We start from the raw sequence: 13,820 nt of genomic DNA on the forward strand, positions 1-13,820 counted from the left end.
GCTAGACTGCCCTACTACAAGATGTCAAAGCAAAAACCAACTAGACCTGTGGCTGTGCAGAGGCCAGTGCAATGAGCCGAGAGCTGTGGTTATCTTCCCTCAAACTGCTGGAGGCCAAATGAGAGAGTCTGGGACAGTCACAGCCTAATTTAGGTCTGGAAGAAAAATTCCTCATCGGACTGAGTGTCTGTTGTCCAGCCCAGAAATCACAGATGTGGATAGCAATGGCCTATCCAACAACTGACGGTGGGGAATACAACCTCGTAGCTCACTGCAGATGAAAGGAGGTGCCTCAAGGAGCTGCTTGAATATCCAGCAGCAGCAAGGTGCCTGCAGGGGCCATGTACATGTCGTGGGGTGCCTTGCCAACACCATCACTACAGAGCCTGGGCTGAAAAAGTTGTTAAAATATCTGTGTTAGGCTAACTGGCCACCCCCGCTCAGACTAAGTGGGCAGTCATTCACGGTATAGAAAGAGACATGCAAAATGCTTTATTTTCATCATGTGCATTACAAACATCAGTCCTTCCATGGCACTAAGAAAAGCTGTTTCAGTGTTGTTCCTTCAGTTTCTATATATTCACTCATCAGACAGTGATGAGCTGTGATGACCTGCCATCCTAACCAAGGACAAATCTCACACACCCGATCACAAGAAGTTCGGGTCTTTGAAATAGATGGTGAAAGAAATACCCTATATAAATCAGCAAATTTTGCTAACAGCTTACAGGAAGAAAAAAAGTCCCCTTTCTCCCAACAAAATCCATTTCTGAACAGTTTCTGAACAGTTCGGAAAAGCTGCACTTCTCACCAGCACAGACTTCCCTGGCATTGGTTATTTTCCAATCTATTCCACGATATTGTGGCAGTGCTTTGGCCAAAGGATTTCCTTGGCCAGAACAAGAGCTGAATTTGAATTTCAAATATTGCAGTCCACACAGTGGAGACTTCCCTTTCAGGAAGCGCTATAGTCTTTGAAACTTCAAATTCCCCATTTTAGGAGGCTTCGCAAAACACAAGGATCCATAATTGTGCATGCAAAATATTGAAAGTGTGAGTGGATGCCAACAATCACGTCCCATGCAGGCAGGACAGCTACATTTGCACAAAATCCTTTCCTGGTTAAGGACTTCTGATCCAGAAATGTATCATAAGGGTTACAGGTGTTGTTTGTATTGTACAGACAGTGGAATTAGGACTCAAAAAAAGACTGACTTCCAGCTTGGTACAGCAAAATAGGGGTAAAGAAGAGAGCATAAGATCTATGTAATTTTTCTGGTTTTGTTGCTTGGGTATCCAAAGCTGGGCAGCAGCCAGCGTGAAAGCAGCAGGAGGGTGTCTAGAAGAGCCTGGCTCACCTGGGGACCTCCTCGCTGCAGAAGGCACTGACTGCTCGCCAGCCCACCGACAGCCGCTGAGCAGCAGGTTCTCCCAGTGTAACCAATCTGGGCCAAAATACAGCCTGTTCCCTTCTCTGCAAGACAGTCACCTCCTACAGATAAGGAGGTAGTCTCTTGAACTCATCGCAGCTCAGCATGATACCTGAATCACCCCAGATTTTGGAGCCTTAGATGTACGGCTCAGTGTGAAGTATCCCAAGAGACATAGCTGAACAATTTCAGGAAAATGGGTTTTAGCTGCTATTTTTCCTCCTGTACTGTACGCTTATCTTGATGTGCTTTTACAGTTCCCTCAGCATACAATGAATCAGGAAGAATAAATACAAATGGACCTGAGGCAGTAGCCTGCTGATAAGTCCGTTCTACCGCTCAGTGGTACAATCTAACGCTGCGTGTGACAAAATCAAAACAATCCTCTTCCACCACACACAGTCTGCTGTAGCTATATTTTTATTTTCTACAGTGACAGCATAAGTTTGTCAAAAAATATGTGCGTGTCGTGTACATACATATATAAACATATACCTACATATAAATTTCCAGTACTGTACTCAACCGTAAGTGGAAACAAGTCAACTTGACAATTAGCCAATATAAAGAGAGCTAAAAGAAATTTTAGCTTGCACACCTATCCCTACTTCCCCTGCCAAGATGTGGTTTAGCCATCACTTTTTCCTATTAAAAAAGAAGTGTAAATGTTTCCTCTGTTCCTGTGTTAAGACATGTAGGAATAGGAAAAGTTACTAACACAATGACTGTCTGGACAAAACTTTATAACATCTATACCCAAAGGGCAATATTTTGGCATTATTGCAGTTGACAGTACTCAGAAATCAGCAGACCCAGGATTTCCCCCCCCAGCAATTCAAATGCACAAAGTAAATAAAATATAGAAAAAGAGAAAGAAAGACTGTAATACATTTGATCTCTTGCAGTCATTAACTTCAAGTACTGGCTGCCTTTAGGACAATATCTCTAAAGAGTCATATAATTTCTCATTTTTAGAAATTTCAGTCTTAGGAGAGGAGGCTCTCAATCTGAAAAAAAGTTTTAAGTTGTGTTGCAGTGAAGCTGCAGAGGGGTTTAAGTGACTTGGTGAAACTTAGGAGCAAAGAGAGTCAGCACTGGACCTGAGAGCAGCACAGCCCGATCCTGTTGCAATCCCTTCTCAGTCACGCTGCAGCCTCAATCCTTTAAAAATTCAAATCACTGCTCAGGTTAGGAGCATCTTTCACAGGAACCTACTGTTTGCAGCATGAATTCCCTGAAAAAAAATAGGTGAAATGAAAAGTAAAAAATAAAAAAGGAGCCTAGCCCAGAGAGCAGGATCATACCTTTAAGTGCTTTGACAGCTCTAAGTGTTTTCTTCCTGCTCAGGAGGCTTGTTGGCAGCCTTAGCCGACCTGCAGCCTGCTACATCTTTAATCATGGGCTTCTGGCCATGGCTCATTCAGGAGCTGCTTGTATGTTCCTGGTTAATATTAGCCTTCCCCATTAGCATTAGGGGAGATGTGCTGTCTGGCATGGAAGTAGAAGTGCCCCAGCCCATGGGACTGGCCTTCGGTCTCGGGGACGGGAGGAAAATGTTAGTGTAATTGTGACAGGCTTCAGCTCACGCAGAGAGATGTGCAGTTCTTGCATCAATGCACAGGATCCAGGTACCACCAGGCCAAGGACCAGTGCTCTGCTCCCCACCTCCGAGGGGGTGAGGGCTGCCTCGCTGCTGACTCCCCCCTCCTTGATGCTGTTTAAGGATGAGGGCAAAGTGAAGAGCTTTGTTGCATTTTTTTGGGCTGCCCTCTTTCTGCGGCCCTCCAGGAGAGGGGTGTACATGGGCACACGACCCTCACAAACATCCCCAAACAGGTCACGCAGCCCGAAGAGCTGCCAGCCACTCTCTTCTTGCCCCAGGCAGAAAGTTGGGCAGACTCTGGCCATGAATCACAGGCAGCAAAGTCAGAAGGACTTAAACATTTGAAATCTTGCATAAACGGCAAAAGCAACAGACACTCCAAAGAAAAAGATTCAGAATGTCTTTGTGGTTATTTTAGGAAGACGCTGATGTCTTCAGAGGCTGTTTTTCCCTCTGGACATCATAACTCAAGAGACATGGCCCACATTATGGGCAGCAAATGAATGAACTGTTTCCCAGGACGATCACAGTAGGAGCAGGATCTTTCTAGCGCGCTAATTACAGGGAATGGTGAGGATGAACAAAGCACTCTCCAAAACTCCTTGTAGATGCATTAAAGATGACATCTCCGCTCGGAGGCTCTCCCAGAGCATCCCATCGGACTCTACTACTCATGTCACTTCATATTATTTGATGTGATGCCATACACGGCTGATAAAACCAGACAGACATACACAACAATAATGTAACCGTGCCTCCAGAAAATGGCAAAATTAGTCTCCTGTGACATTGTGACCAAGTAAATTAAAGCCAGTGAGGAAAAAATATGTTTCACACATATTTTTTTGCTACCTAGTATGAAATTATTCAGTTATTTACTATCCAAATCTTTTTGCAAGCAGCTGGCACTGTAAAATAGGGACAGTCCTACACAGGGAATATAAACTGCCCTTTTGTATGTGTAAACGAAGAGTAGCCACAAAATGCATCCTGTTGACAGAGCAATATAAAAATCACTGGAGAGGAGTAGATTAGGTATGCTGCAGTACAGCATTAGTTACTTCATCACATCTTTCTGGAAAAATGATGCTTGCCATCACTTCAAATTAGAAGGCATCTTCCTTTCAATTTAATGCGGTGTTCCCGGTCCAAGCCTCTAGCCTCCAGGATTTTAGGTCCTGAGCTGTGAGTCAGCAGAGCTACTGCATTGCTCGACTGATTCAAGTCTCACTCATCAAGCCTTCGTCAAAGGGAGTGCAGTGCCATTACCTCTCTCCTCAGCTATTACCGCATCTTCAAGGAGCTGAAGCTTTCCGTCTCTCCTGGTTTGCTTCATCAAAATCTCTCTTTTGTACAAACTGCCGTACTGGATCAGACAAAAGGTCCACCTCCCCCCAGATTCTGGGGTCTAACAGCAGTCCATGGCCCCTGCTATGCTCCCAGGGGAAACACTGATCTAGCTGCTCCCACCCACTGTACTTTCTCAGCTATCCTTGATTAATACATAGCTTGTTACAATCACAAAGTATAAATATTTTTGGCATGAAATGGAACTGTTATTGACTTTAAATCATCCTATAACAGCACTTATGGTAGATTTCACAGATACTGGATTGCGTGAAAATGCTTTACGCTGTCAAGCACTGTTTTGGGATATATAAACGCCTTAAGTTCTTTGTGTATATAGAGGACAGACTGCATGATTAGCCTGACCTGTCTTTAACATTTCCCAATCCTTTCCCAATCCTACTGCAGTTGCCCATTTTCACCTTTAAGACAGTAACAACAAACACCAGCGGCAGGACTGAGGGAAACCAAGCCTGAATTCTGCTTCAAACACAGTTTTGAAAAGTTTGGGCCCAAATATTTCAGTCACTTCTGAGAACAAAGCCTGAGGGAAAAGCATTTTTTAGCCCACATTAAAAAACCCACTATGCACTAGCAAGATTTTCTTGGAAAAACTCTCAAGCCCTCTTGCTCTGAGGGAGGGACTGGGATTTGGGTGCAGGAGCACAGGAGCGCGGGACCTGCGACATCCAAGCTACGACTGCAAAGATGGGAAGCCTGGGAGGGGAAATAGCAACGGGACAGCAAAGAATGCAGCAAATGAGCAGAAATGGCAGGAGTCAGTGGGGAGAGAGGAGAAATACTGATGTACAAAGGCGTTACTTACCAGAACATCTCCTCGACCTGAGGCCAGGACAAAGCCCGGCTCGCCTGAGGTTCACCATCCCTCCGCTACAAGGAGCCAGTGACGGATGGCCTCTCCCTCTGCTCTCGCCCAGGTCCCTACAGACAGCAGCAATTACTGATGGTCAGTAACTAAGTTATTTAAAGTGCCAGAGATCTCTGCAATAGTTTCTAAGGCTTCAGGTGCAGCGCAGATACCAAATAAATGCCAGTACGATGCTGTGTTGCAAAACCTTTGGGGCAGAACTATTCTTTTAAAAGCAAACTGGGAGGTTATACATGGGAACAAATAAAGACCAGAACTTAAAGTCCAGTACTTACAAGACTAAGTTTGGCAATGTCGGTTAAGGCCTGAAATGAGGCTGTCTCTACAAGCCTAAAGCAGTTCCTTTTATGCTTGTTTGTTGGGATACCGTCTTGCAATTACATGAGTACACAGAATTTTTTCCATACAATCCCTTACCACAGTCCGTGCAAAGCAAAGAGAAGCTGTAGAAATACAGTAGACTTAGATGCAGTATAAAACTGTTGGTATAATCCAGATTCTGCAGAAAATAATTCACTTTGGAAGATGAGGCTGGGGACTGCAGGTGAAAAAAGTTAGTTTTACATGCAATGCAGCAGAATATCAGCCAGCAAATCAGCTTTACTATCCACTTCTTCCTAGATAATACTAGATTAGCTGAACTAAACTCTTCACTAGTGGGCTACTGAATATTCCTTTTTTTAGGTACCTGCTCGAAGTTGCTTTGAGCTGCTTGTTTGCTGAGCTGCATGAGCATTCATAGAGTGGACCCCTATGCCAGAAGACCCTCAATCCCCAAATTTTTCTCTTTTGCCTTTTTTTGGCTAACTTCCCCTGCACAAGGCCATCATAATGCACATTTATTTCAATGGAGCACCAAAAAAATAACTGTGGTAATGTTTGTGAAACACCAAGTTACCTTAATGACAAGCACCAGACTAAGCCAGGAAAAAACTAATAGTTTTATCTTCAAAGCAGATCTTAAATATCATGCAGTAAATAAGACAGAATGCCAAGTACTGAACGTGAAGAAGCTGTAATATTACTTGAGAAAGAACCATCCACTCTGAACAAGGAGGAGGAAAGACGTTTGCATTCATGTGGTTAAACACTACCATTTAAGCATACTCGCAATGGAGAAGAATTAAGAGTGCACCGCAGTTTGACTCCTGGTATTTCTTGAGTGTTTGATTTTACAAGCTTCATGACATTCTTCTAACGTTTCTCCTGGGTAAGCATTTGATATAAATATCACACCTTTTAAAACAAAAACAAAACAAAAAAAACCCAAACAAGAAAATTCTTTGCTGTCAGGGGATAATAGCCCATCGCTTGCTGAACATCTGGTTTTGAAAAGACACCCGGTAGAGTTTTGAAGTCGTTCTCTGAACCAGTTCAATTCCTTTCCTGTTTTAACACTGAAGTAGCACATTGCTCTTGCTCTTCCAAGATAATTTCTCAAACTGCTGGGCTACCATGCCTGCCTGGACCTGACCAGACACTTACTCCCTGCAGCCAGTCTGGGGAAATGCACCCACTTGGGCAGGAAGAGCAAGCGACTGCTTCTTTGTGCTTCTAGAGCATCTAACACAGCCCCGAGACATGCTGATAAGAAAGTGGCTGGCTCAGAGCACAGCTGTGTAACATATGCAGTTACTAGGGTTTGATGACTCATGATTTCTATCTGGTAGTTTCATCTGGTTGTTGTATCGGACAGAGTGAGGAGACTCCATAATGCGTGCTCTGGAGGCGAGGCAACGGCCACTCATTTCTCCCCAGCACCCTCATTTGGGGATTCACACTCCTCCAACGCCTGAGCTCACCCACCGTCACAACTTGCTGCAGAGCTGGTTTTTTGTCTCCTCTTTTCTGGAAGCAGCCTATGTAAGCATGTATACCTGTGTGTGTGATTTACTCTGAGAAAGCGTTAGCAATGAATCAAAGCTCTTGAAAAGTGATTCCCACACATGCCATGGACTCTCAGTCATGTGCCATCCCCCGCCAGGTGAGCCAAACTATGTCCACCCTCAATTTCCCTGCATGCTACTTTGCTGAAAGTAGGCTGATTCTCAGTTGTTCCTCTTGCATCAGGCCACGCTGGCCCCAAAGCAGGAGCCCACCTTCCCCACGCACATGTCCTGCCCTGAGCCAGGAGACCGACTCCAGAGCTAGAGCTACCTCCTTCCTCCCGCCTGCCATGGGGCAGGCAGGGTGGGGGGCAATGCTGGCTCCCCGGGGAGCCAACTGAAGCTTGTCTCCTTCTGGTTTGGGGGCTCATTCCCCTGCACTGCTTGGCTCAGAGAACAGAGCAGCTTCTTGCCTGTATGCAAAACCTGTCTGCATCAGTGCAAAAAAGCCCCCTCTGGCAGGCAGTTGCTCCCCTGCCTGAGGGAAACCTAGCAGAAAAAGTGGGAGCAGAAAGATTTTGCATAAAAAGGTGCCTAAATCTCTACCACCTACTGAAAGGGTTCCTATCTGGGCTGTGAGAGCAGTTCACAGTCTTTCTGACTCCTCAGTGGAGCTGGATGGGCAAATATCCATGACTGCCAAAACGCCTTCTTCCATTTATGTGTGGCTGTGAAAGGAGCCCCTCTGTGACAGAGGCCGGGATCCCATCAGATACGAGTTTGGCAATGGTCATCCAAGTAATGGAAGTGCCCAGTCCTTCCCTTTCTGAATGGAGGTAGCCAACAACACTAGTGCATAAGGATTTATAAACTGTGCTGTTCAGCAGCGCTGCCCTACTACAAAACAACAGCAGGGTAAACACAACACTTTGGAGTCAGGCTAGGAGTGCAAAGCTCCTTTCTTGTCTTAAGAGAGACCACCCAATTTCCAAACACTGATCAATGATGGTTCGTGCATTAAGGAATTGCCAGGTTTGAAAGAATTGCTTACACTAGGTTGTATACATTTTGTCTCTGTAAAAAGACAATCTGATTTGGCAATAGTTTACTAAAGGGTGTTGCTTAAAAATACAAGTGGAAAGAATATTTCTATTCTTCTTTGTTTCTTTGGATAATTTCCCATTTAATAGCTTAAGGGAAACCATCATTTAGAAGAAATACCCATCGGTTGTGAAGAATTCACAACCTCCTTTTATGGCAACAAAGACTAAGCATGAACGATGACCTCTACATGTATCAGGCTTCTGTGTGACTTTTTACTTTTGGATGTTAGTACTCTTTAAGCTGTCAAGTCAATGGAAAGTTTTGAGAAAATCTAAGTCATAGATGATAAGCCTAACACAGCTGCTTTACGGTCCAGGCCTGCAAGCCAACAGACGTGTAACCCTGGAATGGACCTCAAAAGACCGTCTGGTCTATCCCCCCACACTATATACAGAGAAAGGACTACCCAACCATCCCCAACAGACCTAGCCTAACCTGTTCTTAAAACACCTCCAGTGAAGGTGATTCTTCTCCACTTACAATTATGCTATGAGACTGAATACACCAATCTTTGCAAAACTTTTGTCAGCAGAAATTTATTATTTTCCTGAAGGTCATTAATGATCTCATTAGATAGCAGTGTGTTTAACACTGGTCCCTGTGACACCACACAACAATCCCCAGTCTATTTAGTTACAATTCTCTTTTGATGACTATGTTTTGAGATCTCTCAGCTAGCCATATCTTAAGTCACTTGTTCGGTGTCTCGCTAGATATGCTACAGCACTGCTTTGTAATCAGGACGCTATGTGGTGTTAATGCATCGCAGAAGTCCACTGCATCAGCTATCTGCCTCAATCAACGCTTGTCTCTCAAGCTCTGACATCAGGAGCATTTAACAAGTCCTAGTTTTTTCTGAAGCCGTGTTTTAAGTACAGTCCTTTTGTTGTCTCTTACTTAAGCTCCTGAATAGGCAGCTGACACAACCGATATCAAATTAACCCGTTTACAATTAGTTATCATGCATGGTACAACTCTACTTTTACGATGGGATTTCCAAAATCAGTAGAAATTACAGGCAGTGGGATTCAAATCCCAGCAGACAGCTGTTTAAGGAGCCTCTATTGCAAGTGAACCAGGACCGCAGCAGTGGAAGGGATGAAACCAGATTTGTGTCCTGCCTTACCTTTCCACCCCAGGCTCCCTTCTCTGGAGCACAAGTGTGTGAATCTGGCTGCCTGCGCGTAAACCTGGAGCCACACGTGGCTGGCCGGCTGGCCAAGACGTACCTGCAGGCTTGGCAACAGCTCTCTGCTGCCAAACAGCATGGAGAGCAGCTGAGTTTTCCTTAATGAAATGAAGCATTAATGGGGTCTTTCTACTCTGCCCAGCTGCTGATTTTCACAAAGCTTGCGAGAGCTGATATCTATGAAACATCTCCTCTGCTAAATTGGTAAGAATTAGTCTGTGCGTTCAGAATTATTGGGATAGGATCTGGCAGACTGAGATCCTTTTTGCCTCATTTCTGTAAGAAACCAAACTGAAAACTCTTCTGCCTAAATGTTTTTTTTTATCCCCTTGGTTACTGACAAACTGAAAAGCACTTAATTGTTCTCATGAGATCCAGAGACAGCCTGCAACTGCTTTTAAAATGAGGTAAATACTTATTGAATCCCTTTTTGTATCATTAGCAATTTACCGTCGTGAGTGATTCTGGACAAAAATAATGTCTTGGTGCTTCTTCAACTTCAAAATCACTTTATACCCAGGCTGCCATTAAGTGTCTTCTGTTGCTTATCTCTTGAGGAGGGCTTGAGACTAATTAATTTGAAGAGGAGGGAAGTACCCGGATCACTCAGAGGTAAAAGTTTAAGCCCTGCTCTTCTCCTCAGCATTGCCTGGTGCTCAGCTCCCTGCTCCGTGTGCTCGCCTCTGTCTATCCCTCTACATAAGCACCAACTTTCCCATTCGCTGTGTGGGCAGCCCAGCACCCAGCCAGCGCCCGCGGAGATCCGGGGAGATGCCTTAATGAGGGGCACAGCAGAGCCCCTGTCCTTTGTGGATTTACTCTGAGGTGCCTTAGAAAACTTGACCCCAAATATGAACAATGGCAAGCAGTTTGTTGCAACAAAATTCTTTAATGAGTCGTGATGGGGCTTTGGGAGAGTGAGGAATACAAAAGGCACTTGCTGACGGCAAAAAAATGTGAAATCCTGGAGATAAATGAAGATTTCCTTTATTGTGCAATAAAACCGGTCTTTTAAAATTTAACCAGTCCTTTCAAAATATTGCTAACTCCTCTCCCACCCTGCTGTGCTGCCACAATTACAGCTGAAAACAACTGGGGAGAAAATTAACAAGACATTGCTGATACTGCTGCTTTTTTAGCACACTTTTCTGCCTTAGTTTCCCTAATAGCAGCAGCACCTAAAAATGTTGAAGTACATAACCTCGATGACATTTTTCCTATAGCAAATTAAAGAGTTAGATGTCATTCTCCTCACGCGAAATGCGTGCTGACCTGGGACTCTCAGATCCTGGTGTGGCAGCACCAAAAGACTTTTTCTGCCACAGGTCTGGCTTCCACAAAGAAACCCCTTAAGTAAAATAGATGATTTAATGTATTTATGGTAGGGAGAAAAGCCATGATATTCTTGCCTTCAGGGAAAGCTAAACCTGCATAGATCTGCATCACTCCTACATGGTGGACCATCATGCCTGAGAGACCTCTGAACCAAAGCATGCCTTAGCTTTGAAAACCATCTTTTTGACCCTTTTATTTAGAAAGGTCCTTTTATAGTCTGAAAACCTGGGATTCAGGAAGTGAAGTACATGCTTCATGAAGGTTTAAGACGATGGCAGAAACTTGCACTTTGCCAAGTATATGTTGTGTGTTACCTGTGAATTTCCTGCCCTTTTGAATAGTAAGTTGGAGGCAGGACTTGTACCATGCTTAGCACTAACTACATTAAAACCTCTTTAAAAGTCATATGCCACAGAGACATAACGGCCTTTTTTTCTAAGCAACTCTGCAAAACCCTGTTTTCTTGATGGATAATGTATCTTCTGATTGCACAGAAAGTGCACATTGACATTATGGGGATGTAAAGCATGTGTTTTTGAAATGTCCCAGAGATCAGCATGCATGAAAATACAGGAGCATTATTTTCAAACACTGGTCATGAAAGTTAAGCTTCTAAGTTAATGTTTAGTTTCCTAGATATGAATTACAGAAAGATCAATTTATAATCCTAATATTAAGCATGTACTCTGTGCTCTACTATTATTAAACCTTAAACTATTATTAAACTTAACTATTATTAACGTAATAATATAAACTTAACTATTATTAAACCTTAAAATCAGCTGTTTTTTAGCAAACAAAGTGGAAAGTTCTTCGCTAGTATTAGCTACCATAGCACCCTTCACAGTGAGAAGGGCCAGCAGAATACCGAGGAACTTCTTTGTGCCTTTGCAGGGGGAGAAATTCATCTACAATCCAACTCTGCTGACAGAATTAATTACACCCATTGCGTCCCCCTAGGAGTTCTGTGAGGTGGGGATCAGAGTTGTGCTGGAAAAGGTGTGGTGTAACTGGCTACTAAAACATGCGTCCTGAACCCATTCTCAAAACCCACTTCAGCAAGCACCGCTGCTGTTTCCCATGGGAAACAATTGGTTTGTACTCAGGTCAACAGACAGTCCTCCTCTCTCCCTGCTTGCTTAGGCTTTGACCCAGCAATCCACAGTCCCTAATCCCTCTTTCAGGCAGACACTCTGTTTCATCTTCTTCAAAAATAAAAAATAAAAAATTGAGGGAGTGCAAAGCAAAAAGAGTAATCAGAAGGAATGTGCAGTCTTTGTGATGGTCTCAGCACTGAATTAAAGGGCAGAGACTCTCCTGCGGCAACATCCTAGCAAGCACAGTTACAATAAATGTTGCTGTTTGTTGTAAAAATGGGAAGAATTTTGCAAACATTAGGCTTATTAGACATCTGCTTTTGTGGAGTGGAAATGGGAGCTTGGAGGCCATTCTTTTGCAGAGAGATATCAGAGAACTCAAAATGCTTTACAAGAAGAGGCAACTTCTATTCTTTCCATCTCCAGATGTGGACACCACAGCAGAGGTGATGGTTATCTAGCATCCCAGGGGCACGGCTGAAGGCAAAGCTCAGAGCAGGAGCCCACACCAGCTATCCCACTGACACACTTGACCCCAGGCCAAAGGAGGAAAAGGCTGTGGGAGATTTGGGGTATGACTGGAGGGAACGGCTTAGCACGTTCAGAAAAACAAGATCAGAGGCTTATTTAAGATAAATGGCATTTTGAAGACTTTAAGTCAAAATACAAATTAAACCAGCTAACTGATCAGTGTTGGAGCTAGTAAGGATTTTGTTTACTTATATAACATCTGATTATATACATCAGATGTATATATAGCATCTGATCAAAGCTGAATGTGGGGAAATGGCAATGACTGATTTCTCCTCCCTGTACTGGCCTGACCCACAGCATCTTCTCATTCAATCCAGAGTCATGAGAGAAGGAGAAAAAAGAAAGGACCCCTGACTTGGGATGCCAAACCCCATCCCATTTACCACGCTTCAGTCCCATCCCTGCAAGTCTGAGGGCATAAACTGGCTGTCAGGATGGATCAAGGCAAAACATCGTGTGAGTGTTCTGTGCTATGGTACAACCACAGACCTTGTTCCCCTGGAAAATTTTCTGCACACACATAATGGTAGTAATAATAGTAAAAATCTCCATGGACTGTCACGTCGAAACCAAATCACTTCTAACTCTTCCAGTCTTCAATTATCCTCTTATTGCTAGGCATAAACCACCCTGTGGTAAGGGGAAAGATAGGAGATTTCAATAATAGTGTGCCCTGCCAAGGCTGATATATCTTCTCATTCACATATCAGCTTGTTTCTGTGTAAACCCACGGGCTTTTCTCCATTATGGGCTTCCTTCCAACATCAGGCTGTTGCACTAGCTAGCAAGTAGCTGAATTCCTAAAAATATTGACAAGGAACATGTCAATGCCCATGTATAGTGATACCAAACAGATCTCATGCCAGACCCATAACCTTTTTAAACAGAAAGGACTAGCTGGAAAGCCCTTTGGAGTCAGTCGGGGCTGCTCGCTAGCCAACACTGGGTTTTGTGGCCAAGGACCTGAACCCCTTCAACCCCAAGCACTCTCCCTCCACCAAGCTAATGACTTCAGCAGATACAAACTGGTTCCAGAGGCCATATATTTTCTATTGGAGACACATAAGCAGTCCCTAATGATTTCCATGGCATATTGCTGTTTTTACATCCTCTTCATTTTTCAAGTGTAAAGAGAAGTCATCTAAGTAGCCAACAAAGTGTGATGAAAGGATCAACTTCAGACAGATTTTTGCAGCATGAGAGGTATCTGTATGAAGACCTGGCATTATATCCTGCTGCCCCCCTGGAGAATCATCTACAAACACCCCTGGGCAACACCTTTTCCTAAAATATTTTGTAACTTTTTATTGTACGGTTAAAGGCTGCCTGGAACAAATCTTATCTGTCCCTTCCCTATAGCTGTGAATGGACTCAGCAGCCTATATAACCACCTAGAATTTCTACCTCTCGCTTTTGGCCTTTTTAAATCCATCCCAACCCATCCCTGTTTTGCTGGTCCTGGTAGC

This window comes from Gymnogyps californianus, chromosome 4 (assembly GCF_018139145.2).
Source record: "Gymnogyps californianus isolate 813 chromosome 4, ASM1813914v2, whole genome shotgun sequence".
Classification (NCBI taxonomy): Eukaryota; Metazoa; Chordata; class Aves; order Accipitriformes; family Cathartidae; genus Gymnogyps; species Gymnogyps californianus.